Below are 19,267 nucleotides of genomic sequence, written 5' to 3' on the forward strand. Positions count from 1 at the left end.
ATGCAAAGAACGCAAGAACAAAGTCACAAACTCCATTGGAAGAAATGGATGGGTTGTTTTCAGTGTGTGGCAGAGTCACATAGTTCCTTCCACTAATAACTGTCATACTTAAGCTTTGAACATTAAGAGCAAAATAAATTGTTACAAACGTCATTATGCAGCAAAAGCATCCCTCTACTGCTAAGTTCGGCATCGTCCTATAGGTCGTTGCATTAAATACAACAAGAAGAACAAGAGTGTCAAGCTTCTTCAATCCTGTTAAAGGACCCTTTATTAAACAAGTTCTCCATGTCCGTTGCTTGGTACCCAACTTATTATTACTCCTTCCTCCAATTTTCTTCATTCATTATTACTACTGAATTCTGATAATATTTTAATTTTTTGTCTCATTAAATTAAATTAAATTAATAAAAAAGGACTAGATGCTTTCAGGGGTGGCATGTTTGCTAGGCTTTTGAGACTTGATTTGTTGTTTTCCTTTGAGTGGTGCTTCTTGGGACAAGGTATACATTTTCTAAAATAACCATATTCTTTTATTTAATTTCTGCTGCAATTATTAATTATTAGTTCTACTAAGTTTTTTAATGTGTTTTATTTGAGAATAAACTTACATGAATTGACATTGAAAACAACTGAGATGGGAGCTTATAACTTAGATTTTGCTCTTTGACACTTTTTTTGGTGATATTGAGGTTTGGACACTTGGTTGCATTATCACTTGGGGGATGTTTTGCATTAGATTAGCCAACGGGTATGTCTATTATATGGGAGCCAAAGTCATTCGACACATTATCCAAACAACTGGAAGGGTGCAACAAATTGAAATTTTAAAAAGGTAAAATTTCAACGTGATTCATCGGTTCTATTATTATCCTTTATTTTATAGTATATGAATTATGAATTATGAATGGGTTGGGGTTTAATCATGATTGATAGTGATTTATGAATGAGTCATCAAACTTGCAGAGAACAACTTAGTCGTTGTTTCTTCATTATGGGGGGTTGAATGTTATTCCCATTTTTTTATCAAACATTAGTAATATTGAGCAATTGAGAATGCTTACATATCATTGAATCACGTCAGCAGAGGCTTTTCCTCTAATGCGGACATACATGTCAGTTTTTTTTTGAGGAAAAACAATCATTCGGCAAAAAAAAAAAAAAAATCCACACCCTATTTTCATATTTTCAATTATTCGCCGTAATTAATAACCCAAAAAAGAAAGAAAAACGCAGACATCTGTATCTTCTTCTTCCCCATTTCTTCGTAAAGTACGTCTCTGAAAGCCCAAAAAGACTTCCTTTTGCTTTGTTCTTCTTGAAATCCAGTAGCACTTCCTCCTTTGCCAAAATCACTTCTTCCTTAACCAAAACAACGTATTTGATGACTTCTCTGCCACCAGCACCACAGTCTACTAGAGTACCAAGTATAGTATCATTTATTTTAGTAATACTTTCAAACTCTTGCAAAGTATTCAGTAATAGATTAGCTTTTCTTCTGAAAATCCAAAGGTGAAAAATCTGCCAATTGTAGTGTAGAATTCCATTCTCTCCATGATAAAAAATTTCTCTTTCAATCTATAATATGTTGTGATCCAAGCAATCCAATTGCTTATAAGCTGAGATGTTGTATGATGAAATATTGAGTAGTAGTGTTGTGTTCTTATGGTATTGTTGTCTTCTCAAACCCAAAAAATATATGGAGTAGTCGCGACCAATATGTACGTTTTATTGATTTTTGCTTATGGTATGAACTGAGAATTTCCGTTTTATTGGTTTTTGGATGTCCCATTTTGAAATTAGATAATCGAATCACACTTCCACAAATATTAACATATTAACTCTTTGATATAACACTAAAATAGTAGAAGTTCAGTAAGATTTGATTTGCCAACTTCGTTTTATGTTTCATCTCATTAGTTTTTTTTTAAAGACCATTAATATTAAGTAGTTGAGAATGCTCCCAAGAAACCACGTCATCATCCCTTTTTCCTCAAATCTAGACACATCAGCTTTTTAACCAAAAAAACAATTATTCGGCCAAAAACAAAGAATTCCACGCCCTATTTTCAATTTTCAATTGTTTGCCCCGTAGAAACACCCAAAAAAAAGAAAAACCAGTTTCTCTCTCAAAAGTCAAAACCTGCGTTTATAAAAAGACTACTGAATTTTTTTGAGGACCTACTAATAAAAAAAACCCTTCCTCAAACTAGAAAAAGAAATTCTTTTGCTGATTTGCATTTTCACTCATTGATTCAGTTAAACAAATCTGTTATATTTGCGAATGCGCAATTTTTGATCCCCCAATCTATTCAGTCAAGGCTCAAAACTGCTGCAGTGATTTTGAGGTAGTTAGACCCCTTTCCCTATTTCTCTATCCATTATCTCTACTTCAAATTTCCAATATTTGTTTCTCTATTTTGTGCTAACTAGAGTCTAATCATCCTAGCACGTAACAACTCCATTATTAGACATAGAATTTGGGTCTATACCTTAATAGTATATGGTATATCTTCTTCTTTTTGTTTACATCTGGGAAAATTTTGGTAAAGAATTTAATATTTGCTAATTTCTTCAATTTGATGATCTACAGATATAGGTATAAAACAAGGGACATCATAGAAGAATGCTAAGAAGTAAGTTAGTTTTTTTGAATTTTTCAACTTTGTTTTAGATTCTTAAGTGTTTCATTTCTTCTATTCCACCCCTTAGAATCTGCCCTCATGCTATCTTGGTGAAACATTGGTGCTATCACATTATTATGGTGTTAAATACAAATTAAAAATCTTCTTAATAACAAAATTCACACATTAGGTTTTGAGTAGCGTACTGGGAGAGAGAGAGAGAGAGAGCAATGGAGGGAGGAGAAGAAGGGATTGATAGAGTAGAGGACTCAAAAGACTTGCAGCAACAAAGTAAAGCACTTGACAAGCTTACTGACCATGTCGAAGATCGTTAGCTTAATTCTACTAGAGTTCAAGAGGTATACACTTAAAAAACAATAATTTTTTTTCTTTGATTTTTAGTTGGGTCTTATAAAGAATTGGGATTGCTTAAAAGAGGTATACACTTAAAAAACAATAATTTTTTTTCTTTGATTTTTAGTTGGGTCTTATAAACAATTGGGATTGCTTAAAATTTAGTGTTTAAGGAGTGTATGATTGATTATGTGTTGTAATGGTCATGTGCAGGCTATGGCATCGATTTCTGCGTCGCCGAAGGCTGATTTGAATGCAATGAAACTCAGGTGTTATTTCTTATCTGTTTTGAGAAATGTTTTTAAGTGTCTCATTTGGTTATGTTGCAAATATTTGTATGCTGATTGTGAATGTTACACTTTGATATATGAACTTGGGAGTTTTTTTATGCTTCTTCATCTATAGTATGACTATATTCTGTGTATTGATAGGTAGATATGAAATTTGTGATCGACTAGCTTATCATATACATGACATATAACTAAATACTGAGTTACTCACAATGTGTTGATATTTTACTTTAGGCTATGCAATAAAAAAACTAGATGAAGTTCCTCTAGGGGTGATTGTTCTATGCTTCAAGTTGGGCCTTTGCTCTTGCCCAGAAGTAGCGGTGAGCCTATTCAAGGTACAATAATTTTTTTACTCTTTTTGGTTTGCATTGTTCTTTCAATTTGTATATTTATTGATAATTGTGTGTATAGATTATATTGTTTTATTAGACACTAAACAATATTGGAATACCCCATTGATGCGATGACATAGTCGACACCCCAATCAAATTGCACTATACCTAGGATAAGCTAGATTGATTATCCTTTCAAGATTTTACCAGGTGCCTATCACAACTGATAACCGTTAGATCTCTCATGTTATTGGGCTGTAGAGAAATGCTTATGTTAGTTTAACTCCGGTGTGAAAACACATAAATGTAGTTGTTCGAGACACCCCTTCATTCCCTTCAGTGAGATAAAACCCTTCTCCAAACCAAAATTAACTCTAATCTTACTTTAAAAAGAAGGGTCTTGGGAAGGTATTAGTAATGGTCACACTAATAATTGTAGGAGATTAGTTATACTAAAAAATAGACGAACAAAGAGAAACAACCAATTACTATGGTATGAGACAGTTTAACAACTTAAAGCATCAAATTGTAATATAATCTCCCACTTAATTTGTTTATTCAGACACTTCTTAGACATCCTCCTAGAACACAAAACCAATGAAAAAGAATTGAATTTGAAGAAGCATATATATAATTAAACTTCTTTTCTTTTATAAATTTTATATGTGCATGTATTTCACTAAGTTATCTCCATTTGGAATGCTTAGAGGTAATGGAGTAAGGAAGCTACACATTTATTAGTACATGGAATTATTTCTGAAACATATCCTCAACTTTTTTATTTTTTGGTATTTGTCAAAGCACTTTTGATAATCGACATGCATAATTAGTAACACATGTGATGATCGACATGCATAGTTAGAAATAACGACAAATCATAAATAATTGTGGGATGTTTGATATATATAGATGCATGAAAGACTCAAATGTGTTTCTAACACATATATAGATGTCAAACAATAGAAACACATACATACTTGAACTATTCAATTATATAGTCTATTTGTTGCAAGCATAACCTCTAATTAAATTCAGTTTTTCGGCTACAATTAAATCTGGAAAGGAAATAAAGGCATTAATATTTTCTATATATGATTAAGCTAGGCTCACAGTAGCATCATAGAGAATAAAACAAAAACATGGTAACAATCTCATGGTAAGCATACTTGCTTAGAATAAACCAATGAACAGTATTTGATAAGTCTTGGAAGATTATCAATAGCAACTAGATGTACATCTTCCATTATAATTGTATTTAAGTGTGGATTTGTACAAATGTCAGTTCTCTGAAAAATATATTAGAATTGTTCTCAAGTAGATTATCCGTCTGGATATTTTCTTTCTTTTCCCCTACAAAAAAATTTCCACTTAATTGATGATAGTTAACAACGTTAGAAGGAAATATAATGAGTTATTAGATTGAAAGGGAAATTATGTTATTGTTTGCTTTGAATGTTTTGATATTTGTGTAATTTCAAGTAATGTGTAATTTGCATTTTGGTGCAGTTGCATAGTTGTATGCCTTCCCAAGAAAATGCAAAAATGGAGCAACTTGGCGGTTGTGAGTATATGGGTTTAGGGGAAAATCTTACAAGAAAATGTACACGTACGTTCATGATGCATAAACGGTATTGCAAACAAGTTTTTTCATAGATTTGGTTATTGATACATTGTTGAAATTTCAAGTAGCAGATTTCCGTGCTTTCATGTTGGTTTGGGTGTCTCAGCAATTTCAATGTATTTAGCTACACTTCACACTTAAACCTTTTATAGAGCTACATAATTTAAGATGCAATATGGGTTTACTCATTTTCGTGTTTCTTTCTTATGTACATCTTTTTATGTATATAAATGCATGAATCTACTTCTTTTCAATATAGAGTGCTCTTAATTGTAGGCAATGGAAGATGTTGGTTGTACAACCAAATGCATTATTAGAGCTTAAGTGGCTGATACTAGCCCATGTGCAACACACGAATATATAACTTATCATATTTTCTTCATTGGATTAGTAGACAACAATCAAACTGCTATTTTAGGAGCTAATATCAAGTAACTGTGAGTTTGTGACTATGAGGATATTGCCTGTAACGACCGCCTCATCCTACCATATTGTTTCTTGTTCTCACTTTCATCCTTTGTGGACATCCGGCATTTTTGGATTTAGTAGATCAATTACTTATGCCACATATCTCAAATAGCTTCCTAGGTGCAGTAGAATACATACTTGGCATAACTGTCACCCTACAGGCTAGGCGCCTTTCCATATACCTGACATAACCTCTCTCTACGAGATAGGCACCTTTTCAGTATACTCCCACGGGGTATTACATTACCTTAAAGCAAATGAAACATCTGTACAATTCTTTTTAATGTAAACCAATTAAATACTATGCTTGATTACAAGTAGGTGCTTTTATGAATGTTACAATTTGATACTTTGGCAATCCTAAAGTTTAATAATAATACTTACATGTGTTTGAGCTTATTGCATCCAAACAATAACAAACATTTTACTCTGCTTACCCAACAATTTTAGTAGTAACTACGATTATAGTGTTTGTCTTTTTGGTTGATAATAACTTTCAACATAGCCTTTTGTTCGCATGAGTAAGCGTGTAATTGAAAAGCGTCCATCCACGGGCTTTATAACTCACCAAAATTACTTCATATTTTCACCAGATCATACTTTATATTTCATATTTCTATGAGATATTTGAAGACAATTTTCTTAAGTCAAAAACAAAAACCAAAACCTAAATTTTTCTTATATAATGTCACCCGTTCGTAAGACGGGTTCGAAAACTAGTTTTATATATACGGAGGTAACAAAGTTCCCATGGAGCCTACTAAAAGGGGGAATGTGCCTATTGTTAAATAAGCGCAGTCTAACTATTTTTTATAGTTGTATTATTACTTGTTTGTTATGGTAGTACATCTATTTGGATTTTTTTTAATGAAAAATTATGCAGTTCATTAATCTAATTTTAATGAAATTGGAAACAAACTACCCATACATTTGGAATCCCGCATCAAAGACGACATTGCGTGAACTTTGGATTTGTGGAATGAACTAGATCGTCTAATGGTAGCTCCTGGCACAACTTTGTGGCAGCATGGGAATCCATACAATTGTACATCTACATTGATGTAAAGATTCAAAACAATTGTAAGAATCTTATTGCATTTGTCTAAGACTAAGTCCAATAGTTTGGTGCGCCATTCCGCCAAACTACAATAGTATAGTGTATACAGTCAGCGAGTTAGCGTTTCCTAAATCAATGGTTTTTTTCACAACCGCCAGTACCTACGGCAAATTTTTTTTTTTTTTTTTTTTTTGGACTCTCTAGCTGCCATTCTCACAGGCGTGTGCGAGAGGGCGGAAAAAAATGACTCTCCAGCCGCCATTCTCAAAGGCGTGTGGGAAAAAAAATAAATTCTAGCCGTGTAAAGTCCTGAATTATTATTAAGGGTATTTTGTAAATTTCATATTAAATCTAGGGTCATTTATGTAAATTGGTCGTCGGGTTTATATTTCCAACGTACGAAATTTAAGGAAACTTAACTCCGACTCCTAAGCCCATTAGATAAGCAAATCTTATACGAAAATTTGACAAAAAATGTCGATTAGTGGTTTTCTGCGTTCGAAGCTGGCACGAGTTAACAGCTTACACGCATGATTGGGTCATCGTTATAGTATGCGGTGAGATAGAATATAGAAGATTAAACTTAGTGGGATGGGCCGGAAAAATAATTACGACGCGACGTCAAACGAGTTGGCGGTTAGGAGTGTGAGGACCTTAAGCCTAATTGTAATATATTGGGCTTGGGCCTAAATATATCGCCCAAATAGGAAAAACGAAATATGAAACAAAAAAAAAAATCGCACCTAAATTCTCTTCTTCCCCAATTAAGCCCATAATGAAAACCTGGGGGAGAGAAAACTCTCTTCTCCCAAATTCAACAGATTCAACACAAGAATTCAAAACCCAATCACTAACAAACACTCAATCAAGTGTGGGGATTCAAAATTATTGGAATTGGCGTATTTTAGCGAAAGGTGAGTTTGAATTCATTCAAATAAATAGTTAGCTTCAATTTAGATTTCTTGAGGGTGTAATAATGAAATTGATTGTATTGGGGTGTTGAAGGTCGGCAAATGGCGGTGTGGAGGAGTTAAAGTGGAGGAAATAGTGGTGGAGCGAAAATTCTTGGAGTCGTCGGGTTTTGAAAAGGTTAGTGAATTTAAGCCTACAAATCGATAGTGTAAACTCAATTTCGAAGTTAATTAGTGGTATTTGATGAAAGATAATTGAATGGGGTGGTTGTTTGTGCGGGTGGTGATAGAGTGGGCGATTTTTGTGGAGCAAATGAGCTATGAGCGATTTTTTCTTCTTGATTTGGTAAGAATTTGGTTATTCATTTCAAATTCGAGAGATTCATGTCGATTTACAAGCCGTTAATGTGAAGTTCGAGAGATTCATGTCGATTTATAGCATTAATGTGAATTTCGAGAGATTTAATATGAATCAAAAGATGGGATTGGTTAAGTTAAAATTTGGAATTTGAATTGAGATGTGATAGGATTGACGTCGATATGAGGGCTGCCATGGCGGAATTAGAGACCGGAAATCGAAATGGCTCAGAGCTGTTGTTTTTATAGAAAAAAAAACCCGAAACCAATTTCTTAGCGTCGAGATTGTAAACTTACACTAGTTAAGAATTCCTCGTTGTTCGATCAATTCTTTGATATATGTATATGCTGTTATAGGAGTGAATTCGAGTTGATTGGTTAAGCGGGCTCGATTTGGTTAAGTGGGCTTGAGGTGAAGGAGCTTGCTAAGGTAGGAACCTACATACCAATATATAGTCCGCTTATTTTCATGCATGATTTGAATTGTTTAAATAGGAAATAGATAGTTCATTATCAACCATGCATGTATATATGATATTCATGTTTTTTTTGTATTTCCTCGCTATAAACTATATATATAGATAGCTTTAATATGAAATGGGTTTTTGGTAAAATCGGGGGTAAGGAGATTTGTTTTTTCTTAAAAAAGAAAAACTGGTTTTAGGAAGGGTTTCTCTTGTCTAAGAAGGAGAGAGAGATGGATTTTGTATCTTGGTGAGGATTGGTGTTTTGTAACTAGGTGGGAGTTTCGGATTGTTCACAGGATGGTCGTAGTTATTTATTAGATGATTCGCCATTTGGGAATCATCGGTTGTTATTTACTATGACTGGCCCGTTTGGGAGTCATAGGTTGTTCTACTCGATTATGGGAAATCCAGGAACTCACACCTACAGAATCAACCGTTTTAAAAGAAAAAACTAAATATGTAACTAGAGTATTTGAAAACAATCGGTAATACGAGTATATATATATAGATATTACTATGTTTATCACGAGGGGATTTAGAAAAGGAATTGTGAATTTTTATAAAGAAGGAACTGTTGTTGCATTTCCGGAGACGGCAGTTCGCTCTAGGATTCCAACTGTGGTGTACACCTTTCGAGGTGGTGGGCCACCTTTAAAGGGATGCATCACTGGATGTAGTTCGGGAATTCCTTTTCTACTTTTCTAGATAACCATGTTTTTTATGCGTGTCCGTTGTATGGTGATTAGCTTGTGTGGGGTTACATGCTACCTCGATGAGGTTTAGACGAGGAGGAGTGAGAGTTTAGTCCACGGATGTGTCGGGATCCGAAAGCGGTCTGCGATCATCGAACGGTTGACCACCGTAAGTTAGGTGACACCGTTATAGGGTCGCGGGTCCGTGGCCCACCGAGCCCTAAAAGCTTTTGGGATTTTTTGTGTAACGAACACAACAACGGCATTTCAGCTCCCTGCCGGTAAAATCGAAAACAACGGTGCATGGTTCACACCGGAAAGTAATCTTGAACCTAGATTGCCGCGGATGGGGCCGAAAGTACCGGTCGTACCCTCACCATTCTAATAGGATCGTGACCACAATAGTTGTATGATGATTGTGAAAACTATATTTTGTATATCAATGAAGCATGTCGAGATGATTTACGCTAGTTAGTGATGTATATATATAATCCGCGATATTTGAATACTTTTATGGAAACCCTGCATGTTTTAAATGTTTTCTATAAGTAACTATTTATTGGTAATGCGTTTCTCTTGGGCATAGTTGTTTGCTCACCCTACTTAACATTTCAGACGAGCCAGTTGCGGAGGAGGTTTTCCCTAACCCTAGTGATGACGGTTATGGTGATTTTGGAGGATTTCCTTATGCTTGACGAGGACAGAGTCAAGTTCATACTTTTGGATGTATAGAGATAGTCTAGTCATTTTGGTTGTATATATATAGAGCTCCACTCATTTTGATGTAATATTTGATGTATTTAAGTAGCAGTTACACTTACATAGTTGGTGGATGGGATGTGATGTTGATTAGAAGGTTGGTTTGTATATATATGGTTGTTGGAAGGTTGTAGTTTAGGATTTCCAGGTTATGACAGGTTTATGACAGGTTTTAGGGTTTACGAACGTCGATTAAACAAAGGAAACTCTGCCGAAATTTCGGTAAAATTGGGATGGTATCGGCCTCGAGATTCATTCCACGTCCTCGGGATGTGTGTTGGGTCTCGGGGTGTGACAGAACGTGATATCAGAGCGTCCACTATTAGATCTGTCTGGGAGCTGTAGTGGGGGACTCGGTCACGACGTGTTTCATAAGTTTTAGTCGGAACCCGATAAAACCCCAAGTAGTGTTTACGTTCCATTAAACGTTAATACTAGCTTAGCAATGTCGAGACGTCGCACGTGTAGTTGTCTTCTCACAGCGGAGAGCGTGGACACGTGTCGGAAAAATTTGACGAATCGGACACCATTAGGTCGGAGTGAATTTTCATTTCGAGGTGCGGCGGCGACTGCGCGCCAAGCCTTTAATTACAGCTGACTGCGCTCATCTCTTGAAATTCTACTCGCGCTCATTCTGTGCATGTGAGCTCCATAGGGCGCGGCCTACACTTCTTACATAATTTTGAGAACTCTCTCTCTAATTTATCATACATCACTGAGTTGGCTCTTTGTGTATCTGCAGAATAGTCACCACGGATCCGGAAAGTACTAGTGGTGATGATGCTACGGATCGTGGTCGGGAGGACCGAATGGATAGGCTCCTCGCTATGATGAATCAAATGGCTCAAGCACAAAATGAGATGAGAGCTGAGATCGAAAGTTTGAGGGCTAGTCGGAATGAGCCCCAACCTCTTCTGACATCCACTGTTATTCCACCTGGTGTAACACCAGAGGTAGCATCCCCAACCACAGTGAGAGTTGAGGAGTTCAGGCCACCAGTGCAAAGTCAATCAGGTTTTCTGCTTGCAAATTTCATCAGGCTACGTCCACCTGAATTTGTGGGGTCTTCTGAGGTTAAAGTAGCCGAAGACTGGTTGTTAGACATGTCTAGTATGCTGGACTCCATGATGTACGATCGCGGCGAACGGGTTACTTTGGCTGCCTTCATGCTTAGAGGTGAAGCCAAACACTGGTGGATCAGTGTTAAGGACGTGGAGACGTTTCCTATGAGTTGGGCTAAGTTTGAGGAACTCTTCCTTTTGAGGTATGTTACAAAGGCGGCGAGAGATAAGAAGCGAATGGAATTCCTCAAGTTAGAACAAGGAAACATGACAGTGGGGCAGTATGAAGAGAAATTCACTGTTCTTTCACTATATGGGAAGGAGTTGATTTCCACGGAAAAAGCTAAGGCGAGGAAGTTCATTGACGGGCTGAAACCGTATATGCAGAGCAAGATGTCGATCCTTCAGATCGATTCTTATGCTGAGGCTGTGAGAAGGGCTCAAGGTATTGAAAGAGTGGACGATCAGTTATTGCTACAGAGGCAAGAGGTTGGAAGGGTAAGACAGTCGGCATCTCAGGGTAGGCAGGATACGGGAAAGAGGCAGGTTTACCAAGGTAGTGGTTTAGGGTCGCAACAGATGTATAGGCTAGTCATTCAGTAGGCACCACAGTGGAGGGCACCAGCCGTACAGGGGTTTGAATGTGGTTAGGCCAGCACAGAGTCTACCAGTTGCGAGATCGATGAGTGGATCACAGAGGCCACCGAGGGTACCTGCTCCTTCTCAGACCAGAGCACCAGTGCAGAATTTGAGGCCTCAAGGTCAGAGAGCTAGATTGCAATCTGTAATACCACAGAGTACACAGTCGGGGAGAGAGAGTGTGGTTTGCTATAGTTGCGGTGAAGCTGGGCATATCAAGCAGTTTTGTCCCAAGTCCACCGAGGGGTGGAGCGAGAGAGACCGAGGGCAAGGTGTATTATCTAGTGCTAGGAGAGGAAGAAGTTGTGGATCCCTGCATCACCCAAGAGGAAGCCACGGTATATAATGCTATGGGGGCAGATATCAGTGTTACCGATCAAATGGTGGAAGGTATGATATGTTTGTTTACTCATAAGGTGCATGTCTTGTTTGATACGGGTGCTACTCATTCCTTCATTTCTAAAACTATGGTGGAAATTCTTGGGTTGGAAGTAGTTAATACCGGGAGGAAGCTTATTTTATCTACTCCTCTAGGAAAGAAAACTATGTTCTTGGAAGTTTGTCACCATTGTGTGATAAAGATAGGTGATAGGGAGATGGTAGTCGATCTAACGGTGATGGACCTAAAAGATTTCGATATCATCGTAGGGATGGATTTGTTAGGGAAGTATCATGCCCATGTAGATTGTTTTGCCAAAACAGTGACACTTAGAGTACCGGGACAGCCTGAGGTTGTGTTTGAGGGGATTAGAAATACGGTATCTCGAGTGGTGAAGGCCAAGTCTGACTTCAAGTATGATAGATACGGATTGTTAGCTGGTCTTAGTCTCCAATGGCCGAAGTTCGAATCTTCCGAGCTTTTTCTTGTAGTTAGGGAGTTTGCGGCAGTGTTCCCAGATGCATTGCCAGGATTGCCTCCCTGGCGTGAGATAGATTTTGTCATAGATCTAATGCCGGGAACATCGCCTATTTCGATGATTCCTTATCGAATGGCTCCTCTCGAAATGAGAGAACTCAAGTCCCAATTAGATGAATTAAAAAGATTGGGGTTTATAAGGGAAAGCCAGTCACCTTGGGGAGCACCGGTGTTATTCGTGAAGAAGAAAGATGGGTCTTTTCGGCTATGTGTGGATTATCGGAAGCTGAATAATGTGACTATCAAGAACAAATATCCGTTGCCTAGGATCAATGACCTATTTGATCAGTTAAGGGGTGCCAAGTATTTCTCGAAGATAGATCTCAGAACAGGCTACCATCAGATGAGAATTCAAGAAGAAGATATACAGAAGACAGCTTTCCGAACACGGCTGGGGCATTTTGAGTTCTTGGTGTTACCATTTGGATTGACCAATGCTCCGGCTGCATTTATGGATCTCATGCACCGAGTGATGTGGAAATACCTAGATCAATTTGTTATCGTATTCATAGATGACATCTTGATTTATTCCAAGACTAGGGCGGAACACAAGGAACACTTGAGGATTGTCTTCCAAACATTAGTTGATCATCAGCTTTATGCCAAGTTCAGCAAGTGTGAGTTCTGGTTGAATGAAATGAGGTTCTTAGGGCATGTTGTATCGGAGAATGGAATCAAAGTTGATCGTTCAAAGATAGAGGCAGTGAATAATTGGCCGAGACCGACGTCAGCGACGGAAATCAGAAGTTTCTTGGGATTGGCAGGGTATTACCGTCGTTTTGTAGAAGGATTCTCTAGCATAGCGTCGTCCTTAACTAGATTGACACAGAAGGATGTGAAGTTTGAATGGACGGAGGCATGCGAAAAAGCTTTCCAAGAGCTAAAGACGCGATTGATAACATCGCCAGTTTTGACTATTCCAAATCCGGAGAAGAGCTATGTGATTTATACCGATGCCTCTAACACTGGGTTAGGATGTGTCTTAATGCAAGAAGGCCAAGTGATAGCGTATGCGTTTAGACAATTGAATGCCCATGAGAAGAATTATCCTACTCATGACTTAGAGTTAGCGGCGATTATTCATGCTCTAAAGATATGGAGGCATTATGTGTATGGTGAGAAGTTTGAAATATTCTCTGATCACAAGAGTCTCAAGTACTTGTTCTCGCAGAAAGATTTGAATATGAGGCAGAGGAGATGGGTTGAGTACATGGAGGACTATACATTCACATTGCAATACCATCTGGGTAAAGCAAATGTAGTTGCCGATGCATTGAGTAGGAAGCGAGAACATGTTTGTGCTCAGATGATGATGAAGGAGTGGCAATTGCTGGAGTCTGCTGCTTCTTATGGTTTTGAAATCACGGGAAATAAAAGTGGAGATCCTCGGAAGTCTATTTGTTATTTAGCACGGATGACGTTGATGTGCAGAAAACACCTTAGTCCAGGAGATTGTGAATGCCCAGAATACATCGAGGGATGGACCTAGGTACCGAGGATATGTGAATAATGCTGAGGATGTTGATTGGGAAAAATCTGGAGACGGAAGCATCGATTCAGAGGAAGAATTTGGGTACCTTTGATCACTCTTTATGAATAGTATCTTGAAGGAGGCACATAGATCGGTATACCATTCATCCCGGTGGTACCCAAAATGTCAGAGAGATATGCGTCGTCAATTTTGGTGGCCGGGCATGAAGCGGCACATTGCAGAATATGTTAAGAAGTGTGCCACATGCCAACAGGTGAAAGCTGAACACCATAGACCACCTGGTCTTCTTAAACCTCTGGAGATTCCGGAATGGAAGTGGGAGAATATAACCATGGATTTTGTATCCGGGTTACCGAGGACCAGTGAGGGAATAGATTCTATATGGGTCATTGTTGATAGACTGACCAAGTTTGCCCATTTCATACCTGTTAAGACTACTTACTCTGCTGAAAAGCTAAGTAGGATCTACGTGTCAGATGTACTGAGGTTGCATGGGGCACCACTCTCTATAATTTCAGATAGAGGTACTCAATTTACCGGTTCATTTTGGAGAAGTCTTCAAAAGGAATTGGGGACCAAACTAAAATTCAGTACAGCATTTCATCCGCAGACCGATAGGCAATCGGAAAGAGTCATCCAAATCATAGAGGATATGCTTCGGGCTTGCGTGCTTGATTTTGGGGGTAGTTGGAAGACTCATTTGGCATTGGCCGAGTTTGCTTACAACAACAGTTACCAATCTAGTATTGGTATGGCACCGTTTGAAGCGTTGTATGGCGGACCTTGCGTAACATGCACCTCTGCTTTGGATCAAACCCGAGAGATATTATTATGGGGCCAGAGATGGTTAGTGACACCACCGAGAAGATTAGAGTGATACGGAATCGGTTGCTCACAGCCCAGAGTCGTCAGAAAAGTTATGCGGATAGGCGTAGACGTCCCTTGGAATTTTATGAAGGTGACAGGGTATTCTTGAAAGTATCTCGAAGAAGGGCATTGAGAGGTTGGGATGAAAGGGAAACTTGCACCTAGATAATGGGACCATTCCCGATTATTCAGAAGATCTCGAGCTAGCTTATAAGCTCGAGCTACCGAAAAGGCTATCACGTGTCCATAACGTGTTCCATATCTCGATCTTTCGCGCAAGTATGAGCGGATCCACTACATGTTGTCGATTTGGAATCGTTGGAGTTGGAAGAAGACATTACCTATCCGGAAGGGCCAGTTCAGATTCTAGATGCGAGAGAAAAGAGATTGCGGTCAAAGGTCATTCCGTTGGTAAAGGTCTTGTGGAGAAATCACAATGTAGAGGAAGCAACATGGGAGAAAGAAGCTGATATGAGGCAACAATATCCAGAATTGTTCGAGAAATAAGGTATGATTTAATTTCGAGGACGAAATTTTCTTTTAAGGAGGGTAGGATGTAAAGTCCTGAATTATTATTAAGGGTATTTTGTAAATTTCATATTAAATCAAGGGTCATTTATGTAAATTGGTCGTCGGGTTTATATTTCCAACGTACGAAATTTAAGGAAACTTAACTCCAACTCCTAAGCCAGTTAGATAAGCAAATCTTATACGAAAATTTGACCAAAAATGTCGGTTAGCGGTTTTTTCGCGTCAAGCCGGGCACGAAGTTAACAAACTTTACACGCATGATTGGATCATCGTTATAGTATGCGGTGAGATAGAATATAGAAGATTAAACTTAGCAGGATGGGCCGGAAAAATAATTACGACGCGACGTCAAACGAGTTGGCGGTTAGGAGTGTGAGGACCTTAAGCCTAATTGTAATATATTGGGCTTGGGCCTAAATATATCGGCCCAAATAGGAAAAACGAAATCGCGAAACAAAAAAAAATCGCACCTAAATTCTCTTCTTCCCCAATTCTCCCATACTGAAAACCTAGGAGAGAGAAAACTCTCTTCTCCCAAATTCAACAGATTCAACACAAGAATTCAAACACCCAATCACTAACAACACTCAATCAAGTGTGGGGATTCAAAATTTATTGGAATTGGCGGCGTATTTTCGCGAAAGGTGAGTTTGAATTCGTTCAAATAAATAGTTAGCTTCAATTTCGATTTCTTGAGGGTGTAATACTGAAATTGATTGTATTGGGGGTGTTGAAGGTCGGCAGTGGCAGTGTGGAGGAGTTAAAGTGGAGGGAAATAGTGGTGGAGCCGAAAATTCTTGGAGTGCGTCGGGTTTTCGCGAAAGGTTAGTGAATTTCGCCTACAAATCGATAGTGTAAACTCGATTTCGAGTTAATTAGTGGTATTTGATGAAAGATAATTGAATGGGGTGGTTGTTATGTCGACAGCAGCTGTGGGTGGCGATAGAGTGGAGCGATTTTTGGTGGAGCAGCGAGCTAGGAGCGATTTTTGCTGCTGATTTGGTAAGAATTTGGTTATTCATTTCAAATTCGAGAGATTCATGTCGATTTACAACTGTTAATGTGAAGTTCGAGAGATTCATGTCGATTTATAACTGTTAATGTGAATTTCGAGAGATTTAATATGAATCGAAGGGCGTGGGATTGGTTGTAGTTAAAATTTGGAATTTGAATTGAGATGTGATAGGATTGACGTCGATATGAGGGCCTGCCATGGCCGGAATAGCCGTAGAGACCGTCAGAGTAACAGTGCCCGAAATGGCCTGTAGCTCTATTGACAGTAGTTATAGGAAAAAAAATACCCGAAACCAATTTCTTAACGTCGAGATTTCTTCTCGGCTTACACTAGTTAAGAATTCCTCGTTGTTCGATCAATTCTAACCACCGGACGATATATGTATATCTTTGTTATAGGAGTGAATTCGAGTTGATTCGGTTAAGCGGGCTCGATTTGGTTAAGTGGGCTTGAGGTGAAGGAGCTTGCTAAGGTAGGAACCTACATACCAATATATAGTCTGCTTATTTTCATGCATGATTTGAATTGTTTAAATAGGAAATAGATAGTTGCGTATCAACCATGCATGTATATATGATATTCATGTTTTGCACTGTATTTCCTCGCTATAAACTATATATATAGATAGCTTTCGTGTGAAATGGGTTTTTTGGTAAAATCGGGGGTAGCGGAGATTTGTTTTCTTTGATAAAAGAGAAAACTGGTTTTGGAAAGGGTTCGCGTCTCTTGTCTCAGTAAGGAGACAGAGAGATGGATTTTGTATGCGGGTGAGGATTATCCGGGTGTTTGTAACTAGGTGGGAGGTTCTGGATTGTTCCTGGGATGGTCGTGTTATTTACGATGATTCGCCGTTTGGGAATCATCGGTTGTTATTTACTATGATTGGCCCGTTTGGGAGTCATAGGTTGTTCTACTCGATTATGAGAAATCCAGGAACTCACACCTACAGAATCAACCGTTTTAAAAGAAAAAACTAAATATGTAACTAAAGTATTTGAAAACAATCGGTAATACGAGTATATATATATAGATATTACTATGTTTATCACGAGGGATTTATAAAAGGAATTGTGAATTCTTATAAAGAAGGAACTGTTGTCGCGATTCATGAGACGGCAGTCATTTCTAGATTCCAACCGTGGTGTACACCTTCGAGGTGGTGGGCCACCTTTAAAGGGATACATCACCGGATGTAGTCCGAATTCCTTTTCTACTTTTCTAGATAACCATGTTTGTACGTGTCACGCTGTATGGTGATTAGCTTGTGTGGGGTTACATGCTACCTCGATGAGGTTTAGACGCGAGGAGTGAGAGTTTAGTCCACTCCTGGATGTGTGTCAGGATCCTGAGCAGTCTGCGTAGTCGTCGAACGGTTGACCACCGTAAGTTAGGTGACAGCCCGTATGGGGGTCGTGGTCACAGGCCCACCTGAGCCCTAAAAGCTTTGAGGATTTTGTGTGTACGAACACAACAACGGCATTTCAGCTCCCTGCCGGTAAAATCAGGAAAACAACGGTGCATGGTTCACACCGGAAAGTAATCGAACCGAGATTGCCCGCGGATCGAGGTCGAAAATTACCGGTCGTACCCTCACCATTCTAATAGGATGCGTGCCACAATAGTTGTATGATGATTGTGAAAAACTATATTTTGTATATCAATGAAGCATGTCGAGATGATTTCTGCTAGTTAGTGATGTATATATATAATCACGATATTTGAATACTTTTATGGAAACCCTACATGTTTTAAATGTTTTCTATAAGTAACTATTTATTGGCTATGTGCGTTTCTACTGGGCATAGTTGTTTGCTCACCCTACTTAACATTTCAGACGAGCCAGTTGCGGAGGAGGTTTTCCCTAACCCTAGTGATGACGGTTATGGTGATTTTGGAGGATTTCCTTATGCTTGACGAGGACAGAGTCAAGTTCATACTTTTGGATGTATAGAGATAGTCTAGTCATTTTGGTTGTATATATATAGAGCTCCGCTCATTTTGATGTAATATTTGATGTATTTAAGTAGCAGTTACACTTACATAGTTGGTGGATAGGATGTGATGTTGATTAGAAGGTTGGTTTGTATATATATGGTTGTTGGAAGGTTGTAGTTTAGGATTTAGGGTTATGAGCGAGGTTTATGACAGGTTTTAGGGTTTCTTAACGCCGATTAAAACAAAGGAAACTGCAAAATTTCGGTAGAATCGGACGGGATGGTGTCGGCCTCGAGATTCATTCCACGGGATGGTTGGGTCTCGGCCTGTCGAGTAATTCATTTCCGCCAATCATCATCTTGGGATAGACTTATTATTTATCTTATTAAAATTGCTATATATAGGTAAACTTATCGATAGCATTGGCGGGTTAGCATTTTGCCGCACCATTACCGATATTTGGTGTTTTGCACCATTGGCTTAGGTAAATCATATATTCTTGGAACATGGACCGCCAATCATATCGGGCGATATAGACGGTATTTTGGTACACCGCTATCTTATTAAAATATGAATATAGAATTCTTTTTTATATATAGAATTTCCGATATAAACTTTATATCGCCGATATAATCGATATTTCGATATAATCGATATATATTTCGGTTGACTTTTGACCATTTTAAAATATAAAAATATTTCCAATATATTCGATATATATCCGATATTTGGATATTTTTTGTATATATCCATATTTGATATTTTAAATTTGATTTGGTTAAAAAAATGAATATATCCGAAAATCCGATATATCCGATATATATATATGTAGATATATTGGATATTTTGGGCCTTTGGAAGCAATATATGGCATCT

At 38.1% G+C, this 19,267-nt stretch overlaps 2 long non-coding RNA genes across 3 annotated transcripts; both read left to right on the top strand.

Annotated features, from left to right (window-relative positions):
• The first annotated feature begins 2,820 nt into the window (after nt 1-2,820).
• On the top strand, nt 2,821-3,580 carry LOC147507749 (uncharacterized). The gene is made up of 3 exons (XR_015216227.1): nt 2,821-2,983; nt 3,192-3,247; nt 3,503-3,580. It is a non-coding gene; the product is annotated as an uncharacterized LOC147507749 (long non-coding RNA).
• Nucleotides 3,581-15,772: 12,192 nt separating this feature from the next.
• Nucleotides 15,773-18,560, top strand: LOC147507750 (uncharacterized). 2 transcript variants are annotated; one of them, XR_015216229.1, is made up of 5 exons: nt 15,773-16,085; nt 16,178-16,265; nt 16,369-16,443; nt 16,855-16,928; nt 18,291-18,560. It is a non-coding gene; the product is annotated as an uncharacterized LOC147507750 (long non-coding RNA). The 2 variants fall into 2 exon arrangements; XR_015216228.1 differs by having other exon boundaries at nt 16,372-16,443.
• Nucleotides 18,561-19,267: the final 707 nt, after the last annotated feature.

Source organism: Coptis chinensis, chromosome 3 (genome assembly GCF_015680905.1).
Source record: "Coptis chinensis isolate HL-2020 chromosome 3, ASM1568090v1, whole genome shotgun sequence".
NCBI lineage: Eukaryota > Viridiplantae > Streptophyta > Magnoliopsida > Ranunculales > Ranunculaceae > Coptis > Coptis chinensis.